The sequence below is a fragment of the Pecten maximus genome, chromosome 9 (assembly GCF_902652985.1).
Source record: "Pecten maximus chromosome 9, xPecMax1.1, whole genome shotgun sequence".
Lineage (NCBI taxonomy): Eukaryota > Metazoa > Mollusca > Bivalvia > Pectinida > Pectinidae > Pecten > Pecten maximus.
In genome coordinates this window covers 41495583-41505580 of record NC_047023.1, presented here as the reverse complement: position 1 = coordinate 41505580, position 9998 = coordinate 41495583, and the positions used below count along the sequence as shown (strand labels likewise).

Genomic DNA, 9998 nt, shown 5'->3' with positions numbered 1-9998 from the left:
TTTGAGAGCTTGGTTCAAAGACAAACTTCTGGATGATCGTAAGATCATGAATGGCACTTTGAGGAAAGCCTACACGATTCAGGATAGACGGACATCTGGGTGATTGGAACATTGTATAATAAAGGTGAAACAACATCTCGAGGAAAGCTTCAGCAATCTCGGGTTAGACAAACATGTGGGTGATTGGAACAATATGAAAGAGTTGAAACAACTTCCAAAGAAAAGGTGAACCTTTGGGTGGTTGGACTTGATCAAAGAGGTTAGGTATAGAACCATGAAATTTCATAAAAAATTGAGAACCACCCTGTTAAAAATTGAACACGGTTGAGAAAATGACGAGCAAATTCAGCACAAAAAAATTATGGTAAATAGCACTTATAATCTTAAGCATTTACACAATTTAAAATGCACATTTTTTCTCACATACTATTGCATCTTTAGGTTCTGTCAATTTGATTAGTTGTAAACTGATTTAAAATGGGCACATTTTGTTAATTGTGCTCATTTTGTTCACTTGCATAGAAATATAAATGTTTTACATAGGCATATGTCATTTCATCTCATAATGTATCAAACTTTGTAAAAAACTTTTGATAAATTCTACATATAGCGTTATATATGTAGGATATTATTTCATGTTTAATTTAAACATATTTCATTGCCATAAAGCAAAAGGATTAGGCACAAGTTACATCAACATTATAAATGCCCATTCCTTTAGAAATGATTAATTACATATATACATGTACATAATAAGCTTTTAACAGTTATCAGATACATACTTTTTTATTCTCTCTCTTTTGACTTAATTGTTTATTATTTAGTCTGTCATAGTTAAAAAGAAGAAAATAAATTCTTAAAAACCAAGAATTCCAAGGAAGTGGATGTGTCGCCTGCGCAGCAAGCTAGATGATTTTTTAAAAAAGCTTGGATATTCATTGTATGTATTCCAAGTGTAATGGTTTGCCGGATGGATTCCCATGCAATGAAGGAACTCACAAATGATACAGTGCATTCCTCTTTATATTAAGTTGCATTTGTCAGACAAAAACATGATATTAACAGGTATGTGACATTAAGAGAAACATGTTTTTTCACTAAATCTAGTGCATTCCCATCTCCATAACTAAAAGTAAGCAATTCAAAGTACATATATGAAGATGTTTCAATCTCAGCAAATGAAAACAAGTTTCATGCAAAATTTAAGTGGTTTTCATACAGAAACCAGTAAGCACTATATGAAGTTTTAGGTTGATTAACCCCAAAGGGAACTGGACAGATTTTCAATTCATTTACAGTGACCTTGACCTTGATCTTCAAACCTGAAAAGCAATCCCAAGCAAGCACTTCCTGTAAAAAGCAATGCATCATGTTTACGTTTAATAGGCCCAATGGATCTCAAGTTATTGCAAGCAAACCTATTTTCTATTTATAGTAACAATGACCTTTGACATTGAACCTGAAAAGCAATCTAAGCAAGCACTTTTGGTAAGGAAGCACTGTATGAAGTTTGAGCCTGATTACTAAGGAAAACTTTAGTTATAACATGGAAACCAATTTTCTATTAATAGTAACAATGACCTTGATCTTTGAACATGAAAAGCAATCCCAAGCAAGTACTTTTGGTAAGGAAGCACTGTGAAGTTTGATTGGCCCAAGGGAACTCAATGCCAGTTATCAAACAGAAACCATTGTGCGGACGCCGCCGCCGCCGACATAGTGATACCTATATGTCGCTTGAAAATATGTCGCCTTTTTCAAGCGACACAAAAAATCAGCGATTGCACTTAGACCATATAGGCACTTGTACCAGTAATAAACACCCAGAGCTAAAATTCAATATCTTAAAGAGTTAATATCTACCAGATAAAAGTGCCTATGGTTAGATTAACTATAGTTCAATCTGTTTTAGGATAATGCATTATTAAAATACCTAAGTGTGTGCTTGATGGTTGACAGTAAGACAGCAGGTCTACAACATTACAATTAGTCGAAATTTTTCCAGATGGACAAAATGAAAGTAGCATAGAACGTCAACTCGAAAACGAGATTACAGGTAAGCTTAAAATCAGCCAATCAGAGTCCAGTCGAAATTCAGCCCGGTTGCAGTGTTGTCATTGTAAATAAGCGTGGATAATTTTGCCGTGCGTCAAATATTCGGAGTTACAGTCATAAATTGGCCGAATCAAGTATTAATTTCTGAATCCAACTGAAGGTAAGTGTATTTTATGCATTATGTTATTTTATTTCTATGTAAAAGTTTTCTTATGTAGCATTAAAAGCTAAAACAGGACGAAGCAAGGAACATCACGGTAGCTCACACTTGTGACTGGTGTGACGATGCGTGTTTCGTCACGTATGATCGGTCAGTTGTCTGTCATTTTTCATGGCGCATGATTGATTGAGCGCATTTATATACCATGAATCATTATAAATGATTCCGTCGTCATAATTTTTACTCCCAATCAATTCAGATTATGTTATATGTGTTGATGTGACCCAGTTAACTCAAGGGAGGTAAACCGTGAAGGAATGCGACTATGGATTAGTTGATACTCACGTGCTTTTGACAGGTGGTTCTATTCTTGGGTACAATCATCGGCGATTCAGTGAAATCTGAGGAGAACTGTGTATTGAATTGAATACCAATAATTATTTCTATGATAGCGATATACAGTTCATCTATTAATATTTGAACACAGATGTATCATGTAGCTGAGGGTACTGTACAGGTCTGGCCAGATAGGCCTGTAGTTGGGACTCGTTTTAAATGATAAGCTATCTGTCCAGAGTTCTTTGATATAAGGTTTCATACCTCAATCTGGCATGGTTTAAATCTGATTAACATTTGGCAAACTACATGGTGTTCATTATCTTCAAACCATTCTGGGCATCACTTTTGCACTGGATGAAGAGATGCTTTAATTAAACTGGATTGAAGTGTTGGAACGTTTTTGCAAGTATGTGCCAAGACTTTATTCTCGGAAAAACTTTATGTTTACAATGATCAATCTTCTTTTTAACCTTATTAGTCCTTTTCAACTGTATTTCTAAAACAATTAGTTCTCAAAGGTTGAATTTAACCATTTCCAGAACCCCCCCCCATCCTGTCAAAATTCTTTAAGTACAGGACTCCTGACTTGCATGTAGATTCATCACTGCCCTAGGCTATATGATCAATTTCTATTAATCAGGGTTAATTTAAACTCCCTGGTTTAGATTGGAAAAAACAAAATACTTGAAACAAAAAAAACCAACATCAAATCATACAGATATTGGCCTGGTTCAGGTGAACATCCAACAAGAATAGACAACATACTTGATCTAATGACTACTGACCCACCAATCAAGTCCTTGATCTAATGACTACTGACCCACCAATTAGGTCCTTGATCTAATGACTACTGACCCACCAATTAGGTCCTTGATCTAATGACTACTGACCCACCAGTCAGGTCCTTGATCTAATGACTACTGACCCACCAATCAGGTCCTTGATCTAATGACTACTGACCCACCAATCAGGTCCTTGATCTAATGAGTCTACTGACCCACCAATCAGGTCCTTGATCTAATGACTACTGACCCACCAATCAGGTCCTAAATCTAATGACTACTGACCCACCAATCAGGTCCTTGATCTAATGACTACTGACCCACCAATCAGGTCCTTGATCTAATGACTACTGACCCACCAGTCATGCAGGTCCTTGATCTAATGACTACTGACCCACCAATCAGGTCCTAAATCTAATGACTACTGACCCACCAATCAGGTCCTTGATCTAATGACTACTGACCCACCAATGAGGTCCTCGATCTAATGACTACTGACCCACCAATGAGGTCTTTGATCTAATGACTACTGACCCACCAATGAGGTCCTTGATCTAATGACTACTGACCCACCAATGAGGTCCTTGATCTAATGACTACTGACCCACCAATGAGGTCTTTGATCTAATGACTACTGACTCACCAATTAGGTCCTTGATCTAATGACTACTGACCCACCAATAAGGTCCTTGATCTAATGACTACTGACCCACCAATGAGGTCTTTGATCTAATGACTACTGACCCACCAATGAGGTCCTTGATCTAATGACTATTGACCCACCAATCAGGTCCTTGATCTAATGACTACTGACCCACCAATCAAGTCCTTGATCTAATGACTACTGACCCACCAATCAAGTCTGTGATCTAATGACTACTGACCCACCAATCAGGTCCTCGATCTAATGACTACTGACCCACCAATCAGGTCCTTGATCTAATGACTACTGACCCACCAATCAGGTCCTTGATCTAATGACTACTGACCCACCAATCAAGTCCTTGATCTAATGACTACTGACCCACTAATCAGGTCCTTGATCTAATGACTACTGACCCACTAATCAGGTCCTTGATCTAATGACTACTGACCCACCAGTCAGGTCCTTGATCTAATGACTACTGACCCACCAATCAGGTCCTTGATCTAATGACTACTGACCCACCAATCAGGTCTGTGATATAATGACTACTGACCCACCAATCAGGTCCTCGATCTAATGACTACTGACCCACCAATCAGGTCCTCGATCTAATGACTACTGACCCAGCAATCAGGTCCTTGATCTAATGACTACTGACCCACCAGTCAGGTCCTTGATCTAACGACTACTGACCCACCAATCAAGTCCTTGATCTAATGACTACTGACCCACCAATCAGGTCCTTGATCTGATGACTACTGACCCACCAATCAGGTCCTTGATCTAATGACTACTGACCCACCAATCAGGTCCTTGATCTAATGACTACTGACCCACCAATCAGGTCCTTGATCTAATGACTACTGACCCACCAATCAAGTCCTTGATCTAATGACTACTGACCCACCAATCAGGTCCTTGATCTAATGACTACTGACCAACCAATCAGGTCCTTGATCTAATGACTACTGACCCACCAATCAGGTTCTTGATCTAATGACTACTGATACACCAATCAGGTCCTTGATCTAATGACTACTGACCCACCAATCAAGTCCCTAGAATATTGAAATCTTGCCAGGGATATCAGATCATGATGTGTATTTCTGGAGTTTAGCCTTATACCAAATTGAAAATCAAACATTTCCCAAGAATCAACCCACTTTATAGCAAAGCAAACTGGCATGGGACACAATTAAAAGTGAGGTTAACAATCTCTACAACCAACCAGTCCACTCAGTTGGATACTGGAATGACTTCAAGCTCCACAATAGGTTGTATCCAGGTAATTACAGTTCTGTAGGGAGTAAATGTTAATTCCATTACAGTGTACTTACAAGTAAAATTGGCTTAAAGCAGACATTCTCTCCACCCACCCATTACTTTTCTGTGACCAGTCATATCAGGCATTCTGACAAATGAGTTTGTGACAAAAAAATGTGATATTTGTTTATCAGTTTTCTCTAACTGATGTTGTTTTCCATTTGCTAAGAATTCGAAATAGCTTTAAAGTGTTTTTATTATTATGAAATTTTATTTTCTGAGCAAAGGAATTGAATTTAACTAAATGAGCTAACTCATATAAACTAGTGTCATCATTTTATTTTGATAAAATGAATAAAAGTTGTTATCAAACATATGAAATGTAGCAAGGTTCTGCAATTTAAAATAATCTTATTCAAACTAGATAATAAAGACTCGTCCAGTTTTGCTGACATTTGATTTGAGGAAGAATTTTTTCTGGTATGGAACAAATCACATATTTGCTGAAGACTGGCAAGTGCTCTAAATTTATGTGTATAGTTTATGTGTTGATAAATTCGGAAGTGACTACTGGCTTATACAGCAATGTTTACTGCATACACATCTCAAATACTGATTAGTTTTGGATGACCAGACACTTAGGAAACTGTAAAGGAAGAGTGAGTGTTGTTGTCTTGTGTATCAGTTTACCGGTATTTGCCTATATGAACATCAACTGACTCATAACAGGTTTGTGTGATTTATTTTATCAATTATGTAAGCTTTCTGTTTTTTCCTTTAATTTAACATATTGATTATGTTTTCCAGATTGTTTAAATATCAGTTTTCCTTACAGCTCTAATTATAGAAGTAGCTGAATTTGACCAAATTTAATTTTTATTGTTTTCACATATCACCATGGACTTCAGTAGTTAGAGATGTGAACATAGAATCGATTGGTAGGCATTTTATTGACTTTAAAATGCTGCATTTAAAATGTATTCATTTATGGTTTTAAAAATTCAGTAACTTGTTGAGCAATACTTCAATAACGTTTCAGCATTTCGATCAGATTTAGAAGAGTTATGAAAATGAACTGAGTGATAAAATCTGTTGGGTTTTCTGATTTACATGAGCAACATCTGGGTTCTGGTGAAGTCATGTCCACAGAAAAACTCACTAGTAGCTTCATAGTTGAATATTCATTTTTGGACTGCTCATTTCCATTGAATAATGGATGTTTTTTAGGTGCTGTGGTGGCCTAGTTGGTATGTTGTAATGCTATTTTTCAGGAATGATTTTTATGCTGTATCTAGTTTTAATGAAATATTGTTGTACAGTCTTTGTTTATAGTACTTTGTATATATCCTGTTTATGGGAGCTGAAATGAAAATTCAAATGTGTTACAAAATGATCAATTAAAAGTGAGGATTTACATAAATATTACTTATACAATTATGAGGACCTAATTAGAACTGTTGTGGAATCGTCTGTAACAACCTTTCTGGGTTCTAAGGGCATTTTGGAGTCATTAATGGATCCCGCAAATTAAAACACATTATTTTCATACTTCAGCTAATTTAAAAAAAATATGCAGCTTTTTCTTCCAAAGTCACAAACAAAAAGGTTCCATTCTAAAGGAGTGACAAAATAAATTAAAGCAGTGAACTCTGGCAATCTGGATAGCACACATCATCCTGATTAATATCTACCAAGGTACTACTGAGGCTGTTTAAGGAGAATTTTCTTCAGCAGTAACTACGTTTCTGTTTAAGGAGAATTTTCTTCAGCAGTAACTACGTCCCTTACAGGGTTCAATGTTTGATCCCCTAGTCTAGTGACTGACCCTGACAGGGTCCAATGTTTCATCCCTAAGTCTAGTGACTGACCCTGACAGGGTCTAATGTTTGATCCCCTAGTCTAGTGACTGACCCTGACAGGGTCCAATGTTTGATCTCTAAGTCTAGTAACTCAGTCCCTTACAGGGTTCAATGTTTCATCCCTAAGACTAGTGCCTCTGACCCTGACAGGGTCTAATGTTTGATCCCTATATAAATCTTGTAATTCTGACCCTGACAGGGTCTTATGTTTTGATCTCAGAGAAGTTATTCCTGTGGTTTTAGGATGGATTCTTGCCTAGAGGGGAGTATGTCGCCTGGTAAATAGTAACTGCTTCCTACCAATAAGGAGAATTTCAGTATGTATTGTATTAGCCTACTAAGTCAGGGCACCTGTCTTTAATGTCTTTTTGCAGAGCTATTGAAATAAAAAAAAGTTACACATCAGTGAAAATTTGCATGTGATAGGATGAAATTTGTATTCCACTCATCTACACTCAATTCATAAAGGGAATTGATTTATGAAAATCATAACTATAATAGCAAGTATGAAATGGTGAGCATGCTTAATGATAATATAACACTAAATAGCACAAGTCCCAAAAGATTGGGTGATGTTGATGGCTATCAGGGAATGTCAGTTTGGTCTCTGGATAAATCAATTTAGCCTGTCACCCTACATATGATACCATCTCCATGAAAGTCAACAAAAAATCAATCATAGCTATATCAATGGCCCTTCCAGGGAAATACCCGCAGGGACAGTCAGACTCATACCATATTGGAAACCTGGTGACAGCCTAACACCTAAGTTGATAAACCAGGTATCACAAAAGTAATCTGGCTTTAGTTAGGACAATCACATACCAATAAAAGAAACTGCCATTAGCATATATGGTGTTCTGTATTATGGGTGTTTTTATTGATTAGTAAGGCACTGTAAACACACAGGACAGGTGAGGGAAGTTCATTGTCTATGATATAGCTAGGTATAATTCTAGTAATGATGATTTACCTATCTTAGCTCAAATCTGTATGGCATGGATTCTAGGGTAGGTGGAAGTCATTTGATAGAATATCCATATTTCTGTGTAGATTCCACAGATATGTTTGAAGGATTTAGGGTTGGTAGTGAGGTAAAATTAATTTCATCAGGGTTATATAAAGGATGATCATGACTTCAGTAAAGATTTAGGGTTGGTAGTGAGGTAAAATTAATTTCATCAGGGTTATATAGAGGATGATTATGACTTCAGTAAAGATTTAGGGTTGGTAGTGAGGTAAAATTGATTTAATCAGGGTTATATAGAGGATGATAATGACTTCAGTAAAGATTTAGGGTTGGTAGTGAGGTAAAATTAATTTCATCAGGGTTATATAGAGGATGATAATGACTTCAGTAAAGATTTAGGGTTGGTAGTGAGGTAAAATTGATTTAATCAGGGTTATATATATATATATAGAGGATGATTATGACTTCAGTAAAGATTTAGGGTTGGTAGTGAGGTAAAATTGATTTAATCAGGGTTATATAGGGGATGATAATGACTTCAGTAAAGATTTAGGGTTGGTAGTGAGGTAAAATTGATTTAATCAGGGTTATATCGGGGATGATTATGACTTCAGTAAAGATTTAGGGTTGGTAGTGAGATAAAATTGATTTAATCAGGGTTATATATATATATATAGAGGATGATAATGACTTCAGTAAAGATTTAGGGTTGGTAGTGAGGTAAAATTGATTTAATCAGGGTTATATAGAGGATGATTATGACTTCAGTAAAGATTTAGGGTTGGTAGTGAGATAAAATTGATTTAATCAGGGTTATATCGGGGATGATTATGACTTCAGTAAAGATTTAGGGTTGGTAGTGAGGTAAAATTGATTTAATCAGGGTTATATAGAGGATGATCATGACTTCAGTAAAGATTTAGGGTTGGTAGTGAGGTAAAATTAATTTCATTAGTGTTATATAGAGGATGATAATGACCTTAGCATTGCTTTTTTGAAAATATTGTCATTAGGAATTTAGGATAATGAAAAATAAAAAATTTATTTTGTTTTGCCTGATTAATTAGTGAGGGTACAAACTTAAGGCATGGTACATCACAGATATGTTTTAAAAAACCATGATATAACTTAGGTACTGTTTTATTTGACTTAACCAGCATGTTCTGCTGTTTGCATTTCTATGTAAATCTCACCTGCAATAAAAAAGTTCTATTTTGCCAACTGACCACTGGGGATTACTAAAAGTTCCACAACTGACCGCTAGGGATTACTGAAAGGTCCAGGAATCCTCAATTTATTTATATAATTGATTCCACATGTCCATGAATAAATCAAGATGTAAATCAAAACTTGGATACACCCTGAATAGAGCGGGAACATTTCCATGTAAGCCAAACATATACCTGGTATATAATAATTGTAAAACTGAGCATTTGAATTATATTGCTTTTGTGTATCATTTATCAAATGTTATTATCCTACTCAGCCCTCGTCTGGACTCTTAAGAATTTAGATGAAATTTACATTTTATAACAATTGCGAAACAAGTTACATTAACTTATTTCAATTACTCTTGTTGGCCTGGATGGAACTGAAAAAGTGAAATTGAACATGTGTTAATTCCCCCATGGAAAGTATAGAACCTAAAGTAAAAGCTCCAACCTTTAAGTATGTTTTAGATATATATGAAATATGATTTCCAAAAGAAAGAAAATCAGATGTTTTTCTCACATGGTCGTACTATTTTCAATAACAGTTAACCTTACAATAAATTATGCGTTAACATTGATATGAGAATTGAATTGAATTTATCGAAGCATCAGGCCGTATTTAATCAGAAAGTCAGGTAGATTGTGAAAATTGGATGCATAGTTGAATGTAAGATATACAGTTGTGTATATGTGGAATACATACTATTCTCAAA

General features: G+C 35.8%; 1 protein-coding gene across 1 annotated transcript in view; it reads left to right on the top strand.

Moving 5' to 3' along the window:
• Window positions 1–2106: 2106 nt before the first annotated feature.
• LOC117335232 (ceramide glucosyltransferase-like) overlaps window positions 2107–9998 on the top strand; it is a 70886-nt gene continuing 62994 nt past the window's right edge. Inside the window, exon 1 of the mRNA XM_033895222.1 lies at window positions 2107–2215. The gene's annotated coding sequence lies outside the window, so the exon portion shown is untranslated. The remainder of the gene's footprint in view (window positions 2216–9998) is intronic.